Below are 13,565 nucleotides of genomic sequence, written 5' to 3'. Positions count from 1 at the left end.
AGGGGTCCCTGAAAAGCTGTGAGGGAGAAGGAAGATTGAGCTGCTGAAGAGTTTTGAACTTGTTTCTCTCTTTACCCTCATTAGTATTATGCGTGCATAACATTGTAATGGAAGCAATGCAAGATGGTGTGAGTTTGCAGGATAGTTCTGGAGTGCAAGCAGTATTTATCTATAAAATATGTGTATGCTCAAGTAGATGCATTTTGCAGAAACATCATCCTGTTAGATAATCTCTGTGGGTGAGAGGTTACTTGATTTTCATGCTTCTTGTTCTTGTTTGCATTTCTTTTCTCTGCCTCAGTAAGTTGCCAGAGAGAGGTGTCCTAGAGCCTGAATCCTCCCTTGGAGGATGAAATCTGTGATTTAGGTGAGGCAATGGAAGAGAGTTCTTCATTGTTTCAAGCTAATTGATGCTCTTCTGCACCAAATAACTCAGCTTTATAAATTCTTGAAGCAGATCATTCTTTGCCAGCACTTCTATTTCCATGTATGTATAAATTACTTCACAAATCTTAAGAACAGATGATGGGCATCATACTGAAGACTGAAAACAAAGGATGGATCCTCTCCCTTGGGTCAAAATTACATTGCTGTCCATTTCTGATGGGAAATAAACACCTAATCCTACCATTTTGGATGACCTGTAGGGTCCATTAGCAGGGAAAGTCAATAAAATGCATCACAATTAACTATGTCTTGTTGATCTCCCACTGACTGGAGCTGTAGTGGATAATTGTCTAGTGGTGGGAGTTTTGCCATGACTAGCTTTATCATTTTGTCAGTTAGCTAATAAAAGGTCACCAAAGGTACAAAGAATCCGGGATTTACATATGGCAGATAAGAAAGCATCATGGGAAGTCTGCTTTTGAGATGGCCCCATGCGTTTGTTGCAATTGACACCCATGCTGTGATTCCATAATTGACAAGAAATGCTATTACTAAGCGGATCTGCTGAGATAATTAGGATTCAGAGTTGCATTTTTAATCTGACTTGAGTCAGATAATTTATCACAGCAGTAGCAAGCTGTCAGGGTCACGCAATAAATACTGATTACGGATGAATAAAGATTAAGTGCAGTCTGCAAAAGAATGAGGCCAAGTAGTGCTTAAGAAACATTTTATTTCAGTATTTACCATGCTAATTTCATGTAATATTGGCAGGAGGATCATGTCTCTAAAATGAGCTTATTTATGAAAGAAGAGATAATGCTGTGCAGGAGTCTCTACTTTGTATCTGTTTAAGTCTTAAATTTCATTCCTAATTGATTACAAAGAAATATTAATTTTGAAAAGATGATATAGCATTACTCTTCCATTCCTATCACCACCATAATAATTTGACACTTGGAAGAAAGAAATATTCTATTCTGGAGGCAGACCTAATTTATTAACATTAGTAAGATACCATGCTTTTAATTTAACACAGCTCTTGTTTTTACTTCACGTATGGACATGCTCTATGGCACTCTCATTTAATTAAAGAAACCCATTTAATACAACATGCTGCATCAAGATATGTTTTTGAAGGCAGTGTACACAGGCGAGTATATTTCACACAATACACTTGCAAGTTCACCTGTATCTTCTTACGGGTACAAAATCAAATGAAAACATTAGCATTTATGAACCTAGTGTGTTTTCCTGATGAGCTAGCCCAGAGATGAGTAATTAATTGATATATGCTGTATTCAAAAGGAATTTTAAGAGTTTCTGAGATGCAGTAGTTTCCTACAAAATGTGTTTATCAGTTAGGCCTCTCATGTCTCTTTAACAGTACAAAGCAGTTTTAGCTTCCATGTCTGGGTGATGTGTACTATTCCTTATATTGCTTTCCTTCTCTTCTGTAAGATCTTAACTTACTATGGTTCTTAGTAAGAACTCCTTAAATAAGTAGTGTGCTATTATCAAAGCGTCTACAACTTACTATTTTCCACTCTGCTCAGCTAAAGAATGTGTTTTGAGATTAACAAGCTCACATTTTAAAGTCCTTTCTGATGATTTGTGGCATTGAATATTTCATGCAGAGCGGCTGATGTTTCCACTTCTTGGTTGGCAACTCTCATGGCTCACTCATTATTTCGTTGGAAATGGTGCTTGTGGTCTTTCTTTATAATGATAGCGCTTTAATAATCATCTGTTTAAGGAGGGCATTAATTACTATGAAATTCCTTCTGGTAAGATTGAAAGAATGAAGCATTGATTCTGTAAAAAGGAACCAACGTCAAAAAATGTTATCAAATCTTATATGTTTAAAGGATAACGGTAAGGAATGTAAGATATTTTGAGGTATTTTTCAGTTCCAAAAAGTAGGTGATTTTCAATTGTTAAACCTTAATTATCTGTGAGCATACATTCTCTTTTAAGTGGGTGTTCAGCTCTGTTTTCTTTTTTTTCCATGAGATACTCTGCTTTTGTTTTAGGAGAGAGAAGGGGAGGTGGTTTTCACTGTGCGAGAGCAAGGATTCGGATCGGGGTTGTGGCATTCCTTAGTGGTGACTGTGTAAAGCCTAGTTAGAAAATGTTTCTCCTTCAAGTCATGAGAACAGTGAGACATTTTGGTAGCTGCATCAAGAACAATGTCACTTTTAAGTGGAGAATAAAGTATTTAAATGGCTCTGTGCTAGGGCAAGTTTAGCTTGTGGTCAGGCACTTGAAATAAAACTTGTATGGCACTGACTCGTCTCCCTATATCTGCGTTAATTTTTAATCCTTTGAAATACCTGAATGTAAGCAGTGCTGTGTTATTTGTACGACTGCCGGAATGACATTCCCATAATGTTATTTGAAGATTATTTTCTAGGTAATTAAGCACCTTGCTATCCCACTTGAGTAACAGGGAGCAGGAGGATGCATCACTGTAGCGTTCAACCCTTTGCTTGTGGAAACAACTCACTGTGTAAGACTCTACTGTTGCTTGGGCCACAGGATATTAAAGCCAAAATTGAGGCCAACAGGGAGAGCAGAGCACAATGCTGACTGCAGCACATAAATAGCTTGTACTTTTGCCATTGGTCTGCAAGTGCTGAGGACCACTGATGTAAGATACAGGCTGAAGGCTTTTATGGGCCCAGCAATCTCTCCTGCCCCAGTCTGGTTAGAGTTTTCAAATGAACATTGTTAATGCATTGTTAATTTTGTGTTAATAATGTAAACAAATCCTGGGGAGGTGTGAGTTTAAATCTACACAGTGAAAGAGCTGTGTTTGCAAGCAGGTTGGGAATCACATCTGCTCAGAGGGCATTATTTAGGAATTTAGTTTCAAATAGTTCCTTTCATAGTCTAAGTACAAGGGACAGTGGCTGGAGTTGTGCCTGGAATAAAATAGGAAAGAGAAGGAGGCCACTCCTAGCAGCTCTGTGCCTGCAGGCCCTTCGGGCGGTGCTTTCCTTGGGCTGCACCTGGAAGGTGGGCAGAGGTGGATAGCAGGGAGAGGTGCCGAGTGCCTGGGTAGCTAAGAGAGCGTGCTAGGTTAGGTCTGGCTGATGGGAAGCTCTCTCTGTGGGGCATTTCCTCGGGGTGTCCTCTCTTCACTCACCCAGCTCATAGTCAGCATTTGCTCAAGGCAGACCGTAATTCACATGGGATGCATGAAGTACGCTGCCCTTGGCAAAGGGGGTCAATCAGATGCCCACAGTGACTTTGCTGTCAGCATATGTTCATCTTCTCTGTAAGATCTGGTTTGGACAGCATGAGTTTTTGCAGCTAATGAGCTGAGCAACATGCATCACCTGTAGCAATACTGGCAGAAGATGTGATATCAACCTCCCTTTTGCTGTGATAATCTATTTCTAATGCAGCTCCTACTTTAGCAGAGCTTACTGAAACCTATTACATTACTTACAGGCCTGTTTGTCAGAAAGGTGGTTGGGTTTTGGTAACTCCTTGTTAATTTATGAACTAGAAAGAAAAAATATGTTGTTAGGTCTAGGAGATTGCATTTGTCTGTCTTCTGTAGTGATCTCACACTGACTAATTGATGAAATCTTCAACTTACTTGATACCATCTGTTACAACAAATTAATTCCTTATAAAATAATAGAATAAAATCAAAAGTGATTTGTGCTTGTTTGTGTTCCTCAGTAGGAACAGACTTTTGTCACATTTCTGAAAAGCATTCAGTCATCCTACAGCATAGGATTATTGTAAAGTCTTAAAAGGTCAAATGTGTTGGGGCTTGTTCTTTCCATAGGCAGCAAGGTAATATCAGTGCTGTTACAGGAGGCATTGAGACTCATTTGTGGCAGGGTGTGGGGCAGTGAGTTTAAGTGAAGGAGTAAGCTGTACATCAAAAGAAATAAATGAAGTCAAAGAGAAGATTAGGTCTCATTTAAAGGCTAGCAAAGGCTAGGAAGAGAACAGCTTTGAGTATTATATGGAGTTTAAACAAGCAAAGAAGAGAGCTATCTGAGATAGTCATGTAATTAGCAGAAGAAACAAGTGATTTCCTGAGGCTAGCAACTGGAAGAAAGTTCTTCACTGTAAGTTTTAGTGATCTTGATACTTCCATTAGATTAGAAAATAAAAAGTCTGCATCTGCCTGCACTTTCATGCTTTGAAACTTCACCATTGGTGGATAGGCTAGATGGTTTGTTGCAATACTTGAAAATGCTTTTTAAAATTTTCTTGTCTATGATGTGTTTGAAATACAATATCACGTAATTACAGAATGGAAAAATCAGGAGTATAAATGGATTTAGCAGTTGAACCCACACCCTTTGATTCATACAGTACTGTGAGCTGTATGGAAATGTAAATGTGAACAAATATGTATCAGGATTTGGTCAGCCAACACTCAAGACTCGAAGAAATGCTGTGCTGCAATTTTATAATGCATGTTCCAGCTGTATAAATAGGAGTAGGGATCTGTAACATCTCAGATGATTTTTTGCACTATTTCAGATGGGCCTTAGGTGGTGCTGTTGCATTTTTTACTTTCGGCTTCTGCTGTTTTTAGAGCTTCAATCATTTTTATTCTGCTTAGCTTTCTAAATCTTACTAGGAAACTAAGAATAGTTGGCTGCACTGATATTTGTAAAATTTATGAAGGTGGAGCACTAAAATGTAACCACTTGTAGGTGAATTTCGTTTCCTAATTTGAAACACTTTAGCACCTTTATATAAGAACAAAGTAATATCAAACTTTGTTCATAACATAAGGAGTATTTTGTTCTACGTGTGTTGTTTTGCCTAACGGTGTATATGTGTGAGTATAAAAGTAAATTAAAGACACAAGATCGAGTAAAACCTCTCCAAAATTAAGCTCAACATGTGGGATTGATGCTGTAAGTTCACAAGTCTTTCAACTTTCCATATGGCTAATTAAAATGAAAAAAGTGGCTGAATTTTAGAAAAGAAATGTGTATGTCACATTGGCAACTTGCAGAGTGCCTCCTCTGTTTAAGGACCTATGCACAATTTTACATCCAATTTCCTGCCCTTATCTTCCTTATGCCAGCTCACAGTGTGGTTCATTGGAAAACGGTTTGACTTTTTTTTTAAAAAAAAAAAAAAAACTTTTCTTTTTTCATTGCGTAAAAAAAATTCCCATGAAGGTTTTTTCCACTACAACTGCCTACCCTTTATGTTCTGCAGTCTGCCAAGCTTGCCAAAACTCAGCAGGTAGCCCACATGGTATGCATGTCTGTGTGAGAACGCTCCCCTGATGTGGACAAGATGTTGGTTGTAAAATGAAGCCAACATCTTGTCCACAAGTGTGCAAAAAAAATATCCTCAATCTGGACAGACGTCTTTTTGTAGGCTGAATGCATTGACTGTACTAATTCAAAGACTAAACCTTTTAAAAACAGACAGAAATAATTCTATAGTTACAGTACCAACAATTCTATCAGTAGTGGCAAGCAACAGATGTATTTATTAATCTGAGACTATTTGGTTAGACTTTTCCTTTCACTGTATTTTCAGTAATTCTGTTGACATCCTTAACTTCAGGGCTTTTATCGCTTCTATTTTAGTCTCTGTGCCCTAGACAACTAATGTAACCCTAAGACTGGGAGCTAGCAAGAATGATACAGTAATTAAGCAGATAAGTGCTGTAGGTTCAGCCTGTAGCTAACTCATAACTCCCTTGAAAGTGGATATTTTTACTCTGTATCTACGATGTGTGCATATCAGGGGGAGAATACATAGCCAGAGAAATCTGGTAGTGACAGACTCTTAAATCAGGCTCCCTTACACTGAACTCTGACATAAATGCTTGAGGGAAAGCTGGTTGCATAACCAAAACAGAAAACAAAAAAGCTCTGCGGGGTTATTCCCTGGAACTTTGCATGCCTCATATTTTCCAGACTAAAATTGTCAGAATGTTCTGACGAGTTTAGACCTCGGAAGTACAAAAGCTAGATTTTCCTATGTGAACGTATCAAAACATTGACACCAAACTTGAGGCTAAACTTTGGTACTTCCACGTATTTTATGCTGAATTGTGGAAAAGGACAGAGTTTGGTTTAGTTTTCACTTTGATCTCATTAATTTAGATTCGTAGCTTTAACTGTCACCTCTCAGATTTTGAGTATATATATATTTTTTTAAGTTGAAGGTGTTTGAACAGCCCAGGTCTGCCTAAAACTGTAGTTTTTCTCTGATCCATGTCAAGGATTTTTCTACCTTTTTCTCAGAAGTTTAAAATAGCATATTATTGTATTAATGTACACAATGACCAAGTTATATCTTCAATTAAGATAAAGTCCATAACTCACAGTGATCCATAGATCACTTGCTGAGCCCAGTAGGGTAGGTTTACTTTGCTTTAAAAAGCATCTTTCCATAGGATGTGATAGAACGTATTAGAATTGTAGAATATCCTAGGTTTGAAGGGGAACCCACAAGGATCATTGACTTCAACTGGCTCCATGCAGGACCACCCAAAAATCAGACCATATGTCTGAGAGCGTTGTCCAGATGCTTCTTGAACTCCAGCAGCTCGGTGCCATGACCACTGCCCTGGGCAGCCAGTTCCATGCCTACCACCTTCTGGTGAAGAACCTTTTCCTGACACCCAACCTGCCCCTCCTCTGACAGCTCCATGCCATTCCCTCGGGCTCTGTCACTGTCACAGACAGCAGAGCTCAGCACTGCCCTCAGCTCCCTGTGAGAGCTGCAGCTGCCATCAGGCCTCCCTCAGCTCCTCTGCTCTGGGCTGAGCACACAAAGGCACTTCAGCCACTCCTTATACATCTTGCCCTCTGGACCCTTCGCCATCTTTGTAGCCTTCCTTTGGACCCTCTAATAGTTTTATGTCCCTTCTGTACCATGGCACCTAAGACTAAGAACTGGCTCTAAAATGGAGCCCCATGGAACACCGACACTGACTGGCCACCAGCCTGATGTAGTTCTGTTTGCTATAACCCTGTAGGCCTGACCTGTCTGCCAGTTGCTCACCCATTGCATTGTGTTTTTGTCAAAATGCTGGACATTTTGTCTAGAAGGATTATATGAGAAGCAGTATCAAAAGCATTAATGAAATTCAAAAAGATAAAATTGACTGACTTCCCTTGATCAACTAGATGGGTGACCTTGTCATAAAAGGAGATTAACTTAATTAAACAGGACGTTCCCCCCATGAACCCATGCTGGCTGTAACCAATGCCCGCATTGTCCTTCAGGTGTTTCTCAGTAACTTGCAGCATAATTTTCTCCATATGCTTAGCTTAGGTGCCTCTGTTTCTCTCATCTGTGTGTTAGGTCCTGGGACACCTGGACCCCAGAGCATTTCCTGCACAAGCTTGCATACTCTACAGAGGTAATCTTTGAGCGGCAGTTCCTTCCTCTAGTTTCTGTTAGATTTTGTCAACATACATCTTCTGTACTAGTTTTGTTTTTTTCCTAATGTGTCCCAAAACTCCTTTTGCAAAATTCACCACTGTGGTTCCACCTGAAGCTAGTGGAGTGTGGGCATGCTTTACATACCCAAGCATTTGCAGTAATACCAATTCATAGCACTTACTTCAGGAATTTCATTTGGTTTAGATGCCTTTAACAGCACATTTTTTGCTCCTTACCTGACAAAGTACATGTTACATATTCTCCATTTACCTACCTTGTGCATGCACCTATTTTGTAGCCATAATGATCAACAGCTTTGAAAGAATGTTCAACTGTTTCAAATATGCAAATTAATATCTGGTAAATGTTCAGGCCTGTTTTTACATACAATGCTTTTCATATCTAGATCATCAAAGTATATAGTTGCCATATATCTGGTTTAAACTGTTTCTAGTTTTGTCTGTGTTTCCGTGTTACACATGATTTAAAAATTGGACAGCATAACTGTCTAATGAAAAGAGAATTTGTGGAAATTTTCTTTTTTTTTCATGAAAAGATGAAGCCTCTTATATTTTAGGGAATTGTCTTATGAATAGTTTATGCTCTGTTGTAGGGAGGTGATTTTTTTCATTCCTTTATATTCATGCATAGTAGTGCATCAAGAAAGGTCTCATAAAGGAATGAAAAATGACTATGTATTGCAAGAAAAAATTGCCATGTACGTAAAACTCCTTGATCATGCATGACATTGCCTGGTTTATGAGATCTTTCTTTAAGTATGTAATTGTTTTTGACAGGCAGGTATTTCATAACACAAAACTTCAACTTCTGCCTGCAAACTGTGGGATGTGCCCGTTCTCATGGTGGAAAAGGACTTTTCATTTTTCTTCATAAATGTCAATTTTGAAGTTTCATTTCAGTCTATTACAGGTGAACGTGGCTCATAATTTATGTGCTACACTGAGAGATTACAAATAATAATGTCTCTTGGAAGCACAATTCAGAAAATCACCCGGCATATTAATTACAATTGTCAAGCAATGACTGGTCATAAATTTAATATCAAAGACCCAGACTTCTTAAGAAAACATCTTAAATGCTCTATTAAAATATTTGTCCTTTGGACTGTATGTTAGATAGTCCGTATTAAAATGTAAATGCTTTTTTAATTCCCTCTGGGAAACATATTTTAAAATAATAAATTGCTAGGAAAGGATGTTTTTATTTCTTTTAAATCCCATTTATATTGTCTTACCACTACAAGAATTCCTTAGCTATGTCTCAAGAAGAATATATCAATAAATTTAATGAATGGGCTTTGTTACTTAGTAACTCTTCAGATGCACCTCAAAAGTTTAAGGTAAAGCAGTCCTCCACAGTGATGCACAGACTGCACATGTGTATGGGATGCAGGCCTGGTGTGTCTTCACTGCTTCATCCACATCTCCTAGCAGGGTCACTCTTGAGTTCACATGTGAAAATAGCCCAGCTTTAAACTTTCTCTCCCTGCTGTGGGTTGGAAGTTGCCTGCTGCTGTATTTGCTGCATGTAGCTGGGAGGAGAGCCAAGTTCTGGCTTGAGTGAAAGTCCCAGCCCATCCTCAGAAGGCTTCCTGGGGTACCAAATGAGCTGGGTGGGAGGTTTGGGCTCAATACCAAGTCAAGATTTTACATGAAGATTTCCAAGTGACTAGCAGTTTGGAAAACTCAACTCTAGGTGCCTTTGCAAGGGCTTCATTTTCAGACAATATAGCTATTTTCAGAATAATGTGGCTACTTCTAGAGCTATTGAAAGTCAGTGGGATACAGTGAATACAGTGAATATTTAGAGATTTGTCTAAGGTTCCAGTTGTGGTGGAAACTGCTATAAACACAGCAAGAGAGGATCTGGACCTGGATGTTGGAAGGCAGCTTGTGAAATGGGTCATGGAAGAAAATGAAGACTGGGGGGGGAGGGGTGAATGGCAGAAGACACGGAAAGAGCTGGTGTTTATTGCTGTAGGAAGTAGTTTGCATGGCCTTAGGAAATCGTGCTTCATTAGTTCTGGTCTCTTCATAACTTTTTAATTTAAGCTGAATGAGCAGAGGACTCTCAATTGGAGAATGACATGGTGACAAATAGCTTCTAGGCTTTTGCACGGTTGAAGTCCCTTCCTTTTCTCCAGTGTATCTTAAGAAATTGTTCCTATTGTGTACTTCCAACCCAGTGTCCGGATTAGTATATGGGAACAGGCAATGGAAAGGTTTGTCACGCAAAAAAAATTGGTGTGAGGAATATTTGGAGAGAGTCCTCGATGAGGCAAGTCAGTCTGAGGTTGTCATCACTTTCATTTGGCACAAGCTGGTGCTGCTGCTGCAGAAAGGGCTGATTGCCTCTCCCTGCTTAGGCTGCCTGTTTCCTTTGTGCTGGCTTTGCGCATCTGATGCGGTTTTGGTTGAGTTGGTTTCCACTTGGATCAGATCTGTGCTCCAGCTTGCCCACAAGTGCACAAACAGTCCTGCTGGGAAGCAGCGGTGAGAACAGGCAGGTTGGTGCGGAAGGGAACAGGGAGCCGCCCTGCCCTGACAGCAGCGGGCATCAAGCCAAACAGGAGGGCCTGAAACCATCACCTCCACAGGGACAGCAGGAGGGTCAGAGGCTGGGCCCAAGGGCTCTGGTGGAGAATGGTAATAGATGATCAACAGGAACATTCTTAAGGCCTTGGTAAAACCATTAAAATAACAACTTGTGTCACTGAAGTTACTGATTTTCTTTTTTTTTATTTTTTTAATAGTTACACTGTGCTTAGTGAATATAGCACTAGCATTTATATGCCTGTTTCACTATCCTCAAATAAAAAGCAGTTGGATAGCCCTTCCTTGACTGAAGCAAGACAAAGAGCTGGGTAGATTAAGCAAAGAAGGGGTGATATACATAATTGGCAGATATCTCATTCTTGCTTCTCTTTATCCCCACTCTCCTTTTTTCCCAGTAGATGAAACATTACGAAAAGAGTCCTCATGACTGTGTGAAGTTTGTTGTCCCAAGTGAGTTGTTCAGCTGTATGCTTCTGCTTGCTTGTATTTCGTAAAATACATATTTGTGGTTTTGTACTGTTGCTTTGTTTTCCTTAAATTTAAGTCTCTCTTTTCTGTCTCTACAAACTGTGTTCAGTAGTTATAGTGTCATTGACTTCTGACATTTAATATTGATAATGTAAAAAAGGGCCTTTTTTCCCCTCTTTTTCTTTTTCGTCTTTCTATTGGCTCCTAAAAGAGCATATCTTTAAGATTTGGGAACATTGTATTCTGGGGGTAATGAGCTATATTGAAAGATATTCCTTGCAATGAGACCTTAGAGCCTTGTGCTCAGTGGGGCAAGGGGAGCAGGATACAAGACCCATGGAACATCTATAGATTTACGAGCAGGCATTACATAGAGATTCTAGATTTTACTGCAAAAGAAAAAAATAAAGTAAAATACAATAAATTTTACTTAGGTGAACTAATTTAAAATAGGTTATGTCCAGGAAAAAGCCCCTTAAAGATATTATCTCTTACTTGGATTTAGGGCATGTTGACAATGAGGGTGACTTTTCAGAAAAGATAAACACATTAAATTCAGGCTTAGGTTTGAACTGCAGAAAGCAAACCAAGTTTCATAATATTTAGAATCCCAGATGCATAGTGGAGAAGGGCTTCATTTTCCATGGTTTTTAATGTCACTTCCCAAACTACAGACTGAATTTACAGTAAAACAGGATGCTAAAAAAAAAAAAACACTTCAGTTGGACAGTGTTACTTATTCAGTATTTCTACATCACTGTGAAATGCTGTTCACGATAGAGATGTCTGTCTTCCATTCCTGGTAACACACAAGCTGACAGTAGGGTAGTTACTTGTGGCATGACCGTCACATTTTGGACATGAAACTATCTGGGGGAGATTTCTTGCGGCCTGATGAATTCCAAGGGAATAGCTTTATGTTCGGTGACACCTCGTGCTGCTAAGGATTTCAATAGTGCTGGCAGTTTCAGTATGAAAAAAACAGCAGTTCAATCAGCTGGGGGAGATATTAGTAAAATTGCAGATCTTCATGTGTAATCCTTAGGAAAAAGAACTGTAGTTCTAGCATAGACTAACGGGCATATAATTCTGCAACTTTTGCTCTGAAAAGTAATGTGGAAAAGAGTAAGAATGGATGCAGACATCTATAGTGTTTCCTACTCCTCTCGAGTGACTTTTTGCAAGCTTTTATCTTGTTTGCAAAGCAGAATGCCAATTATCATGAGTTCTTGGCTGGTGATAAAGACACTGAAAGAATGAAGAAGCAGAGCAGTAAAACTGGTACTGTTCATAAAAGTAACTTGGTTAGACCTGTTTTTCGGATTTACCCCAGAAATTGCACAGAGGCTGTGTAGGGTTATCTGAGAGCTGGAAGGGGGTCGTTACATGGATATAAGATGCTTTTCACACTCTTCAGAAAGGAAAATGGGGAGAAGACAGCCTGAGGCTTTATTCTTACCTTGTCTTTGTAGTTTTCCCATGTAAACTGGATGAGGGAGTTTACTCGAGGAATGTGTAACTTATCCTGTAGAGCTGCTTCTCCTTGATTTCCCTAGAATAGCTTGGGAATCTTTAAAGAGAAATGCTATGTTTGTTGTCTGTTTTAAAAAATTGGCCTTAGTTTAGCCAGCCTGCACCCCTGGGCAGTGGGGAAAGCCCTGCCGTGGTTTTGGGTAAGTGGAAGACCATGTGAACAAGTGGAAAAAGAACTTGGGACCTGAAAATACAAATACATACCATTGCCTAGTTCCAGATGCATTCTGTAACATATGAGAATAATCAAGCCCCGAAAGGGCAAAAGCAAAGCGAAAGGTCCTCTCACATTCTTTATTATTGAAATCTGTTGTTAGTGTGGTCTTAGCGTGTGAATGGCTGAGGGGTTTTAGATGGGAAGCTAAATACTTAAGAGCCAAATAAAATCTGCTGTATTGGATTAGATTAAAAGGTATTAAGAGCAACCCCTGCTACAGTTATGTTTTATTTCTCATTAGAGCGTAAATTGTAAAGGATTTTCAGCAATAAATTCGGAATTAGTTTGATAAAAGACACCTTCCACAACTTGTGAAATCTAATAAAAAAATCATTAATATGCCACGATTCAAGACTTCTACAAAGGTTGAGTCAAATGTGGCTAAACCTAAATAAAATATTATTAATCATTTGTGTATTCTCAACTTAAGCCATGCTAGCAATCATATTTTCACTTCGTTGTTCAGCACATGCAAATGTACAAAAATTTTTGGCGGAAGACTTTTGCTTAAGTGAAAACAGCCTCAAACTTAGACAGGAAGAAATGCTGTTTAATTGTTTAAATAAAAATAAATAAATAGATAATGCTATTGACATTAGGAAAAGACATAAAATGATTCTTTTCAGATTCTATTATGACTTTCCCCTAAATATGTAACTTTAAGCACTGCAGAAACTGTTTGTATAGGGCAAGTCCTGACTTTGGAGTCCAAGCAGTTTCCTGAGAGAGCCTGATAACGTGGACTGCATGTTTGCTGTCACTGGAGCTGTTTGGTATAGACTTTGTTGTTTTTGTTTTGGAAGTACGTGAATAGCAGTGGCTTTCTGGATAAGAAGCACTCTACTGAGGAACCAAAGGAAACCTTGAGCCATAAAAATAAACTTCAGGAAAATGTCTGCTTTTATGAAAATAATGCGAGACAAAAGCACTGCTATATATAAGGGGCTAGTAGCAGCACCCAAAAATCTCAAATGAATGGGTTAGTACTG

Source organism: Meleagris gallopavo, chromosome 6 (assembly GCF_000146605.3).
Source record: "Meleagris gallopavo isolate NT-WF06-2002-E0010 breed Aviagen turkey brand Nicholas breeding stock chromosome 6, Turkey_5.1, whole genome shotgun sequence".
NCBI lineage: Eukaryota > Metazoa > Chordata > Aves > Galliformes > Phasianidae > Meleagris > Meleagris gallopavo.
Note: the sequence above shows the minus strand (reverse complement) of the source record.